Source organism: Cydia fagiglandana, chromosome 12 (assembly GCF_963556715.1).
Source record: "Cydia fagiglandana chromosome 12, ilCydFagi1.1, whole genome shotgun sequence".
Taxonomy (NCBI): domain Eukaryota; kingdom Metazoa; phylum Arthropoda; class Insecta; order Lepidoptera; family Tortricidae; genus Cydia; species Cydia fagiglandana.
Window position 1 is genome coordinate 16,032,259 of NC_085943.1, and position 13,016 is coordinate 16,045,274.

The window sequence follows — 13,016 nt, forward strand, 5'->3', positions numbered from 1 at the left end:
TAATATAATTATTTAATTTTTCTATAACATTTTTGAAATTAAATCAAACCAAATATTGTTATACACTTCTATTGACCGTTATATATTTTGCTTTTAATTTAGAATGTATCAATCCAATTGTGTTTCAGTGTTACGTAAACTTTTGTTTTAAAATTATTCCCAATACTTAGAAATTATTTCATTATAACTTACAACTAAAACACATTGGTCACGTTGCCACGTCGCATGCCTTCCATATAGGGATTGGTATGCGCCGTTTGTAATTTCATCTCAAATTTCACAGTAAACATTTGTGTCACTGTGCACTTATTCATATCATTACATTTTATAGCAATATTCCTTAATAATTAAAACGACAGATCCCACTTTTAACCATGTAGTTACTTGCCTACTATTTTATGTTTTAGTTTAAAATAAGTATATTAATTAAGATTGTCTTGACTTTAAAATTTGAAATGTTTTTTTTAAGGATGGAGTATTAAAATAAATGTAATTATCGGAATTGAGATTTAAAAAAAAATGAATATGACAATAAAACAACATTGATAAATAAAAATCTGGTAAAATAGGAACGGGAATGTATATGAAGAAGATATTGTTATGTAGGTATATGTATGTTTGGATTTGTTTTAACGTTAGAGTTGATGGCTAGAGGTTTAGGTAATGTTTGTAATTGAATGTATATGCGATGAAATAGAAAGAAATGGGTTTGAGTTTTGTAATTAAGTATAGGATTTTGGATGGAATAGTTAATTTAAAGAGACGGAATTAGATTGATATTAGATGGTGCGTTAGCAGTGTTTGGGTAAACTAAAGCAGATAAGTTTTTCAAAGAACGATTAGCCTGATCAACTAAGAGTTATTGAAATTCTTATTTGTTGAAGTTTTCATGGTGTGAGATTGCATTTGAGTGTTGTTTTTTTTGTTGTTGAGAGGAAAGAAATGAAAGTAAATAATTGATAAATAAAAATGCCTATCGCATCTTCGGTGGCCCGAGAGGCGGCCATGAGCGGTTAGGTTAGCAAGGGTACGCCAGGATACAAGGCAGGCACGGAATCCTTGGAGGTCTGACCATGATTCGATCGAGTATCAATTGTGGAGACTCCTTGGACACATGGAAGGTTATGATGAAAGGATATGTGTTAAAAGAACTGCCTGTATGTGTATAAAAAAAAAGTAAGTGTGCGCGCTTAAAATAAAAATTTCCTTGTATCCTGAGTAAATAAATAAATATATTATTGTAAGGTCGGCCGACCACAAATGTAAATGCGTTGTGTACCCTTGCCAAAAAAAAGAGAGGCACGCTTTAGATGCACAATTAAATGAATGTTATTAATAAATGAAATAAAGACGTCTATTACTTAATAATAAAACTTGCAAGTAAATTGAAATATTATACAAACAATTCTGATGAGACTTTTCTCAAGGTACCTGAGAACACGTATGTAGTATTTGGACTATTGTAAAATGTATCGACGGATACTTTTGGATGTGAAAACTATTAAATAGTGTTGTTTTAAGTTTTGTTTTTAAATAAATGTTGTTTAATTTAGAATTATTACCGGTTAGTTTTAATAAGAATATTGTCTAATAAACATTCGTCATCCAAGCGATCAAATTATGTAAGTTAATTATAACCAATAAAAAAAAAATATACCTTTGCCTAATATAATTGTATTGTACCAAGAACATGCAGATGGAATACATATTAAAAATGAAAAATGTTATACCTATATTTTTTAGTGAATATTGGCATTGAAATGAAATTTTAATTGTACCTTTATTTTTAAATATCTCAATGAATTGAAATTATCTTCTTGGCAAACATTATTTTTCCAAATTTTTTTTCAAATCTATTACGTACACTTAGTTCTATAAAAGTAATCGCATGTAATTTAGTTTGTCTATCGTTAGTTTAGTTCTTTTTTATTGTTCTAATTAGATTATTATACTTTTTTTTTCTTGATTGTATACTCAATTTACTCTTCATTTGATTAAAAAAAATAGATCATTATATTCTAGAATAATCATTTTTTTTTTCTTTAAGGGGGGAGGTGTAGTGTGTGTACTACGCCTTACTCACACACGTGCATAGCTTAGTATATAATGGTTTGTACTTGCTACTTAAGACAGAATAAACCTATATTCAGTACGATCGAGTTCTCCCTTAACGCCCCACCTCACAAGACATTACTTTTGACAATATACTGATTGTCGGAGATACATGGAACGTACCATGATTGGCACTAAGTAATCACGACCAAGTGATGAATATGGAGATTCGTCTCACCATGGTGCAAGAAGTGGGATACGTTATTACCAACCTGAAATGTGGGTCATGTTACCAGGCAGAGTGATGGCAGACTGGACTAAAATGTTAAGGGAATGCTGCGCGCTTTTGGATGAAAGAAGCGCTTGGCGTCCGTTAGTATCTTGGGTGGAAGACTTTCGAAAGATTGCGGATCCCTTCTTAATAATATTAACTCAGAACTGGGACAAATAGCGTACTCGAAGGAGGTCTATGCTCAGCCGAGGACGACAAAAGGCAGTAAAGATGACAATGTGATGTGTGACAAGGCTTGTTATAAAAAGTAAAATGGAAAGAAGAAATATCAATAGAAATATTAAAATTAATTGGCAGTGTCTGGTCCATGTTAATTTTCTCTTCGGCATTTAATTAACTAGTTTCTGTAGTAGCCGCAATACCAACTGGCGACTGAGTTCATAATGCCACCTCCTTCACTTTGGTTGGTCTTAACAAGGGTAAAGGAGATACCATTATGACCTCAGTCGCCAATTTGTATTGCGGTGAGTAGGTATAGCTCCGATATTCTGCTGAATAACCTTAAGATGTAATATTATTTTCTCTCCGGAAATTCTGATACTTTACTGAATAAAGAAATATTTATCATTTACTTTCGAATAATACCATCATGAGATGTTAAAAACTCATTAAAATTTCAGTGAAATCGCAAGTGTATATTCGTGTTATACGTCTCTTTTTGACATGAAAGACGCCGTCGCGTTCTTAGGCGAAGTAGCTCTTCAAAAAAAATACTTAAACAATATTGTAATGAATGTAATAAAGGCACGTTAAGTTTAGGATTTTGGTTGGTTTGACTTATAAGAATAATTTGCTAGAAGGTTTCGTAATAACCTTAATTTGATTCAATTAGATTTTGTCTAATAAAAGTACATAGATACTGAGATTTATTGAAAGCTTTTTAAATGGCAATAATAATATAGGTACCTGTCAAAGGTACGGTAGGAAAATTTAACAACCGGAGTCGCCTTTACCCCTTTGTCAAAAATTTGTCATTTTATGGACTGACGTTTATCTGACATGGCTAGTACGTTTATTATGAGCCTATATTTTCCCACTGCTGTCGCAGGCCCTTTTATTTCTCCACGTATCCCTATCCCCTGAAGTTTCCCACCAAGTACGTTACGTACAAAATAATGATATACTTAACCTTACATTTGACATGCCCCTCCCCCGCAAAAACCGGCAGACTGTTTTGTACAGAAAATTACAGACAAGGTGACTCTGGTTGTTAAATTCTCTATGATCAAAGCCATCAAAGGTGTAAAACGCTACTTATTTAAGGTGTTTGGTGAAGGGCAATTATTATTAGGGCGTTATTTTTCAAAGTTTTCATGTAAATCATGATCTATTACTGGAATCAGTTATGTAACGCTGCCATACATGACCCAAAAATTTTTTATTAAGCTATGAGCTACATCACATCTGATATTTGAGTAATTCTAAGCATTTCTAGCCTGGGGTGGGGGGGAGGGTGGGGTACAAAGACGGCCGCCACCCGTCATCTTTAAAAAAAATCTATTCTGATCCTGGTGGGTACTTGGGCAAGTTTGGTATCATTTTCGTATAAACCAAAGACGTAGAATTCATTGCTGATATTTGTTTTTTTCAGTTTCATAGTAATTTTACAAGAAAAACGTAAAAAGGTGAAAAATTTGGTTGGAGATTTTTGCTACGCGGAGCCGAAACTACAAAAGATAGAAAGTTGAAATTTGCACACTAGATTACATTTATAAAGTGTACAAGAGATAAGAAGCGATTTTGGGAAATTCAACCCCTAAGGGGGTTAAAAAGGGGATGAAAGTTTGTATGGGGTTCAAGTTTTATTTTAAGCTAGGAATTTGAAACTTCGTAAAACGATATATTATAAACATACAAGAAAACTAATTTCAGCGTTTTTGAAAATTCATCCCCTAAGGTGGTGAAAAAGGGGTTGAAAGTTTGTATGGATATCAAAAAATTTTTCGAACGCGGGACTTGAATCTTTGTATTTGGGGATATTATTAAAAGACAGGAAAAGTAATTTCAGCGTTTTGTAAAATTCATCCCCTAACAGGGTTAAAAAGAGGTTGAAAGTTTGAATCCATTACAAATCCGAGTAGACACACATTTCTTATTGCCTCCCAGGCTTGAAATGCTTAGAATTACTCAAGGAACATATATGATTAAGCTCATAGCTTAATAAAAAATTTTTGGGTCAACTTTATAACTGCCTCCGCTATATCTATCAATAGCAATTCGAATGAGTAATATTTTATTACTAGCTGTTGCCCGCGACTTCGTCCGTGTGGAATCTTATCTTCAACATTTTACATCTTTAGTACCTATAATTTTCATATCCAAGCAATGTTGAAATTACTTTTCTTTTTTAGCAAGTTGTATGAAGTTTTAAGTCAAGTGGATTTTGATGTTGGTTGCTAAAATTACTTTTCTTGTGTTCTAATAATAGGTACACCCTTATACAAAGAATTCAAGTTCCGCACTCACAAAATATCTGATCTCTATACAAACTTTCAACCCCTTTCTTCAACCTTGGGGCATGAATTTTCAAAAATGCTTAAATCGTTTTCATATTTTTATACCTTTTTTTTGCAAAAGTTCAAGTTCCTAGCTTAAAATGAAATTTACACCCCAAGACGAACTTTCATCCCCTTTTTAACCCCCTTAGGACTTGTGTTTCCAAAAACGTTGCAATTACTTTTTTTTGTAATCGGCTATTATATCTTTCTAAGAAGTTTCAAAGCATTTGTAATGGATAATCAAACTTAGAACCCCATTTTAACCCTGTTAGGGGATGTTTTTTACAAATCGCTGAAATCACTTTTATTGTCTTCTAATAATATCCCCAAATACAAAGATTCAAATCCCGCGCTCGAAAATTTTTTTGATATCCATACAAACTTTCAACCCCGTTTTCACCACCTTAAGGGATGAATTTTCAAAAACGCTGAAATTAGTTTTCTTGTATTTTAATTTAATACCTTTCTACAAAGTTTCAAGTTCCTAGCTTAAAATAAAATTTGCACCCGAAAACGAACTTTCATCCCCTTTTTAACTCCCTTAGGGGTTGAATTTCCAAAAAACGTTGCAATTTTTTTTTTGTAATCGGCTATTATGTCTTTCTAAGAAGTTTCAAAGCATTTGTAATGGATTCAAACTATGAACCCCATTTAACCCTTTGAACCCTGTTAGGGGATGAATTTTACAAAATGCTGAAATTACTTTTATTGTCTTCTAATAATATCCCCAAATACAAAGATTCAAGTCCCGCGCTTTACATACAAACTTTCATCCCCTTTTTAACCCCCTTAGGGGTTGAATTTCTTAAAATCCTTTCTTATCTCTTGTACACTTTATAAATGTAGTCTGGTGTACAAATTTCAACTTTCTGGCTCTTGTAGTTTCGGCTCTGCGGTGATGAATCAGTCAGTCAGTCAGGACACTTGCATTTATATATATAGATGAGAGAGTATATAGTGATTTTCGATGCCAAAGGAGCCCACGCGATATGAGATTTAATAGAATAGTTTTACATTACAGTAACAGGGATACAAAACAACTATAAAACAAAAAAAAATACATACTTTTTTTCTACAGGTAACAAAGCAATCCGTCTAACCTTTTCCGTACACGGCTCTAGGCGTTTAAAACCGTAAAGGCGAGTTTTAACGAAAAACACCAACGTTCCCATTCACTCCCTTACCATGTCGTCGGGATAAATTATAGAGCTCTGAGAGCAAAATGTCGTAACTGTACGAATCTGGTTTAGGAATATTAGACGTTTTGTGTTTGGAGCGTGGTAGTTGACGGTTACAACACTTAAAACGTGCCGAGCATTACTTACTTACTGGAGTGATGGGATTGTCGTTTGAGGTTTTTATAAGAGGATGTTGTATAATACAAAATAAAAATATTTTGTTTCAAAAATACGTTAATTTTTGATATAATAATTATTGTATTGCATCTTGCATCAGATCAGAAAATAATAAAAATCATATTTTCAAATATTAATTCAAGTAACAAGGGCATATTACATATACCTTGTAGATCAACATAATATACATTTATAAAAATTAAAACTATATACTATTCTACAATTTTTTCTCCAATAATGTTTTCTTTAGACATTGTCATTTTCTGCTGAAACTTTAACTAACTTTTAAGTGCAACTTTACCTACCGTACTGAACTACACAAAAGAACGTTTCAAGTAAAAGCTATACCGTAGGTGATGTGTTCACATGAACTCAGATCGAGGCTCCAAACTTTATTTCCGAGGAGACCAGGGGAAATTCGAAAATCGTTTAGATGAAAATCTTAATTTGTCTACTCCAATCGAAACGTAAAAACATGTATCTGATTGAAATATGGGACAGAAATGTTTGTCGTCAGCGTGCAGTGATTCTATTGGTTCTTAAAAACACAACCTTAACCTCGAAACGCCTTGATTTCAACGTATAAAATATTTAAGTCAATAAATACTCAACCTAGAATAAGTTAGTACATACTTAATAAGAAGAAGAATAAGAATAATAATATTTATTTCAATTAACCTTGTTGACAATATATATATATATCCTGTGGCCCCACACTAGGCTATAGGCTACTTAACATAGAATTTATATATTGTTTGTCTTCTTATTGTTTTTTCTACCATGTTTTGGCAATAAAGTGTTTTCATTTCATTTCATTTCAAATATAAGATCTTGAAACAGACCTCACACATTCCGCTGATACGCAGAATGTGTGAGGTCTGTTTCAAAATCAGTTATTTGGCTAGTTAACTTTGTAAACAAAAATAGCTTATTACGCTTCCACGACTGAGTTCGTCCACGTAATAAAATACTTTTTAGCATCGTAAAGTTTTGATTGTTACGAACCAGCATTTAAAACTACGACCACTGATACGCTGCGCGAGCTCCATTCTAAACTCATTTGAGCCTTGGACTTTGCTGTCTGTTGGAGCCATTTAAATGAAATGAAGAATAGTTTCGAAACAGAAGTGTTGAGCGTGCGGTGAGAAATAAAAGTGGCTGCATACACTACGCGATTCTTCCGGGGCAATGCATACAAATGAGGTTAGGTAGGTACGTAATGTTTCACCACACCAGCTTGGAATGGCTCTCTTTATACTTCGAAAACTGATAGGAAAGTTGCATTTTATCCACATGGGAGGCAAAGTTATGTGATGTGAATTTTGAGTTGTTTGCGCATGTTGGCTGATAGAATTGACTTTAAGCGATGATTTTCAATTATAATTATTTAAACGTTAATTTTATTTTGATTTTTAAAGTGTTGCTGTTAGTATTTCCTTGCTTTTGGTGTGGTGAAAAATTTAGTTTCACTCGGAAGCAAAGTTTGTTTAAACATCGTGCCTTGAAATTGTCAACGCTCAAGATTCCACTTATTGTAGTGTTCGAACCACTCGCAACGCTCATGGTTCAAGTTTGGAATCGTCGCTTGCTTGGATATATTAGCACGAGGAATCAAACAAAAAAAATTCCCCTTGTAATACAAATAACTGTCCTTTTTTTATTCTTCGGTCCAATTCCAATTTCAGTTAGGTATTCGATCTGTTTCCGATACGATATATTTTATTATTTTAACCGACAACGTCACTTTTGTATCTGACAGATCAGTTGTCGGAAATAGATCGAATATCTAAAAGTAAAAAGCATTAGAAATTTTAGAATGTGAATTATTTTTCTGTCTACTTAATTTAATGTAATTTTAGCTTTAATGTTATTTAAGTAAGTACTATGAAGAAATGCGAACAAATATTACGTTAAAATTTATTGTGTCTTCAACGCCATTTAAGTACCTAATTTACTTAAGATCATTTTCTGAACAGTAATGGAATGTCCTTTAGTTTAATAGTTTTTGTGAATCAAAATAAATTAAGAACAATATTTTTTAACAGTTAAATTAGTTTTGCCCATGTTTTGCCCTTGTCCCTCGAACTGAAGCAAAAAAAATATTAGGTATACAATTTTGTTCACTGTACCTAATTTCTTTTTCCCTAACAGTTTGTTTTGTAAACATTCTTAATTAAAGAAAGGTCCAAGTAATTATCTTAAAGTCACAATTTACTTTTCAATAGTTACCTATATTTAATTATTTCTCATTCGAAATGTGTCCTTGCGACCAATTTATAAGGAACGTGATTATCATAGCAACTAAGAAGCCAATTAATGGAGCTACGTTAGCAATACTGTGTGCATTGGAATTAGGAAATGCAAATCGGTTATTTTTTGTATGGAAATAACCGCGGTTTCGGTTAAAAACCGATTATTTCCATACAAAAAATAACCGATTTGCATTCCCTAATTGGAATTTATCTTTCTCTATGTTATCAAAATTAAACAATTAGTTCTAATAATACTAATCCGGATTAAAGAAGTAAAAACACATAAATAAATATTAGGGGACATCTTATACAGATCAACCTGGCCCTAAACTAAGCAAATCTTGTGCCTACCAAGGATGCTAGGTGACGATATTTATACATAACTTAGGAACGAATACTTATTTGTGTTCATCATACAAATAAATGCCTTTACCGTGATTCGAACCCAAGACCACCGGCTTTACAAGCAGGGCCACAAATATCGGAAGAATGTTAATAGAAAGTTACTTAAAGAATACCAACTGGAAATTACAATTAGTTCTTTATTTATTCTGGAAACAAGAAAACAGCTCCCAATATAGTGACAAAATCACACAATCTTAGCGTTCATACTGGTTGTTTTGAGCTTCTGCTTATGATTATAATATATACTTATGATATATGCCTAGATAATGTGTTATATGGAAAATATTTTTTTGGGGTTCCATACCCAAAGGGTAAAAACGGGACCCTATTACTAAGACTCCACTGTCCGTCTGTCTGTCACCAGGCTGTAGCTCATGAATCGTGATAGACACTTCTAGACAGTTTAAATTTTCACACATGATGTATTTTTGTTGCCGTTATAATAACAAATACTACAAAGTACGGAATCCTCGGTGAGTGAGTCCGACTCGCACTTGTCCGGTTTTTTTAACTGATTACATAATTATATGTAGTTTTACAGCAACCCACCCGGTTAGATTATTCCCATATAGTTTAGTATGCTGGGGGGAGAATAATTTCTATACAGCTTGTAGTAACAAGCATTATATTCAATTGATACACGAGTATCGTTCGCTATAGCCGTAATTCAAATAAGAAAATGCCAAACTTAGCACAATAACACAAGACATTTTCGATAGAAGTTACCTATTGGGCCTGTTATACCGCGCCCTAGGGGAGAATTTGTAAATGTATGTAATATGATACCAATTTATTCCAATATCACGCGTCGTGTTCAGTTTGAGGCAGTTTACTTAATACAGGTATGTTAAAGCTTGACGTTTTATGTTGTTTCAGTGTCGGTGTCGTAATTATTTTGAGACTAGCTTTTGCCCGTGACTTCGTCTGCGTGAAATTAGTGACAGCAGCTTAAATAGATAGCTCCTGGATAATGCTCATAGCAATCATTAAATTCGCGCATTGCTTATTTCAATTATTAGGCAATTCATGAAGGCAAGCAGAGAGCAAATTTTCTTTTAAAGCAAGTTACGTAAACACCTCTATAACTCGCTTAAAGATAAATGATCCGCATGTTACTTATATTCTTGGGTACATAACATAATATAACATATTTATTTATATATGTATGTTTGTATGCATGTTTGTATATATGTAGGTGTATATTGCTATTACCTTTATATGTGTAGTTTATAATTAGAATATTGTTTAGGGTAACCTGGCCCCTGTTTCACCAACGTGACAGGTGCGACGAATTGTAAAATCACTGTTGCTGACGTCACAGGCATCCATGAACTACGGTTACCACTTAGCATCGGGCGGGCCGTATTCCTGTTTGCCACCATCATTGTATTACTAAAAAAAACTTTATGATATCGAAAAAAAACAGATATTTCTCTCGCTAAGTTTATGACAATTGTCACAAGAAACACTACAATTGTCACGAAATTCCGACATAATTATAACTCATTACCTGTCAAGAATTACCTACAATTCTTCTAAATCTTTGACAAGTGTCAGAAACTTCGCAGGAGAAATATCTGTTTTTTTCCGATATAATAAAGTTTTTTTAAATAATACAATGATGGTGGCAAACAGGAATACGGCCCGCCCGATGGTAAGTGGTAGGTAATCGTAGCCCATGGATGCCTGTGACGTCAGCAATAGTGATTTTACAATTCGTCGCACCTGTCACCGATGTGAAATTGGGGCCTGATTTGTGATTCATAATTCTTCTCGTTGTCTACAATCCTGCACTAAGTACAAGTTTTCTGATTGACCCAATGGTTGACTGGTAGAGAATGCCTCAAGGCATTAAGTCCGCCATTTGTACATTTTGTTATCGTGCAATAAAGTTTAAATAAATAAATTCATTAACCCTTTCAATTCTACCCCCCTTTGCACTCTCTTCAGGGATGATTACCGACATAAAAACTATCCTATGTCCTTCCACAGGACTCAAATTATCTCCATACCAAATTTCAACTAAATCGGTTTAGCGGCTTATGCGTGAAGACGTTACGTTAGACGTTAGACAGACAGACAGACAGACAAACTTTCGCCTTTATAATATTAAGTATGGATTTTCAATCCGCTTCGATGTGTCCAGTCCTGTGAGTAGCGGTATAAACACCGCGCCAAAAGTCCTGGAATCCTGGAATATTTTGATATGAACATCGGCGCTGTGTTTGTCAATTTCTTTGGTAAAATGAGTGACGTTCGCCGCTGCGTCACTATACTGATAATGACGATTAATCCGTCACTCAGTTGACATCCGAACTTCACCTTTATGTAAAAAAGTAAAAATACTACATTGGGGTATACCTAGCAGCGTTCTGGGAAAAGTTCGAGCGTACCCAGCCAGGTATTGGGTAGACCTAGGTGTGATGGTATGGGTAAACCCCGAATACAGATTAAAGTTGTTTAAATTTACTTATTGTTACTTTATTAGTTATACCCGGGTAAACTTAAGTTTAATCAACTTCAACCTTCTTACATTATCTGTAACAACACCAAATAAGAACAAGCAATACACAAGTAGGTACTGTAATTTATTCAGAACGAGTAGGTAATATCCAATATCGGTAGAAATACCAACCATTTGGCAACAACGAGCAACATTGTGTACAAAGCGCGATTGCACTGTTGCTAGGCTTTAATAATCCTAGGGTGTACTAACGCTTTTTATAGGTCGAGGTACAGCCAGGAGCAGAGAAAACAAAACAAGAAAAGTGGAAATAAGAATCTGCACAGTATTTATTCCTTTAATGTTGTGACCTTATCATTAAACGTGTCGTATTATACGCGTGTAATAGGTATTATAGTTAGCGAAAAAATCTGAGTAACTTCTAAACTAATTTAAATATTTTGACATATTTCATGTTGCGGCTAAAAACATTGCACTATTATAACTTTATCCTGCAGGATACCTAACTTTAAAAAAATACTTATATAAATAATTGCGGTTTTCTGGCTTTGTTATTATTAACGATGGTTCTTCGCTAATTAGGGGTATATTGTGTTTCCACTCACAAAATGCTCATGGTATAAATAATCTTAAATCTAAAGTTTCTTAGTTTGTAAAACGCCATATTTAAGGTAGCCACGTAATGCGGAGTATCATTGAACATTTAATTTGGATCAAACAATAACACAGTTGAAGGTTGTCAATACATAATTTATGATATGATATTATGAGCTCCCGTCTCTTAGTAAAATAAAGTGGTAAAATAAGTGGCGGTGTCAAAAACAAAGTACGTACCTCTTAATATGATTTATCATGTCATATTATGTGCGATAAGTAGGATCATAACGCGCTTGCTAAACGATGAGATCGACGAAATATATACCTAAGACAAATACAATGTTACTAAAGTTTCATTAAAAAAGGCAAAAAAAAACAAAACGCGTAACTTTTTAACTATTCATACTTCACATTACAAGCTATACTTTGCTATCATGGGAAACTTTATACGCTAGTACATTAGCTAGGTAGAAATAAAAGTTGTTGATTATGGAGCAATAAGAAATAATATTGTGTGACACAGACAATTCCTGCTGTTGAGTATATTTCATAAATGTTTATGTATCTAAGAGATTGTTATCAAGTTATGACGTTTTGTATCATCAACTATTATTGGTGTCTGGCGTGAAAATTATTCTCAAAGCTCATTATGCGCAAGCGAGCCTTTACGTCAGAAACTTTGCGCTCTTAGTTTCCTTTTGTCACTAGTCACACTTTGTAACTGGTTCGCGACGGAGCGATTGCTCGCATGTACGAGGGGTAATAGCAGTTCTGGTCGTCAACAATTGTTAACTGGAACGTTTCTCGTCGCTGGTTTCCTTTCTGTCCAACTATCCGATAGTTTACCCAACAGGAGGATCTGTTCGAAGTAACACTACACATTGTTTGAGAGTTGTCCGTACTTGGTAAATCAAACTATTCAGGAAACACTTGGCTGGTTTGATTGTCAATAATTGTTGTATTAAACGTTGCCGTTTACAGATTTCATATCGATCATAGGGTAAGACCACCAGTGAATGAACACTTAAGCAATTATCAAAGTTTGAAAAATCATTGCTCAGCATTCATTAATAATTGGAATAATTAACTGCAATTTAATCA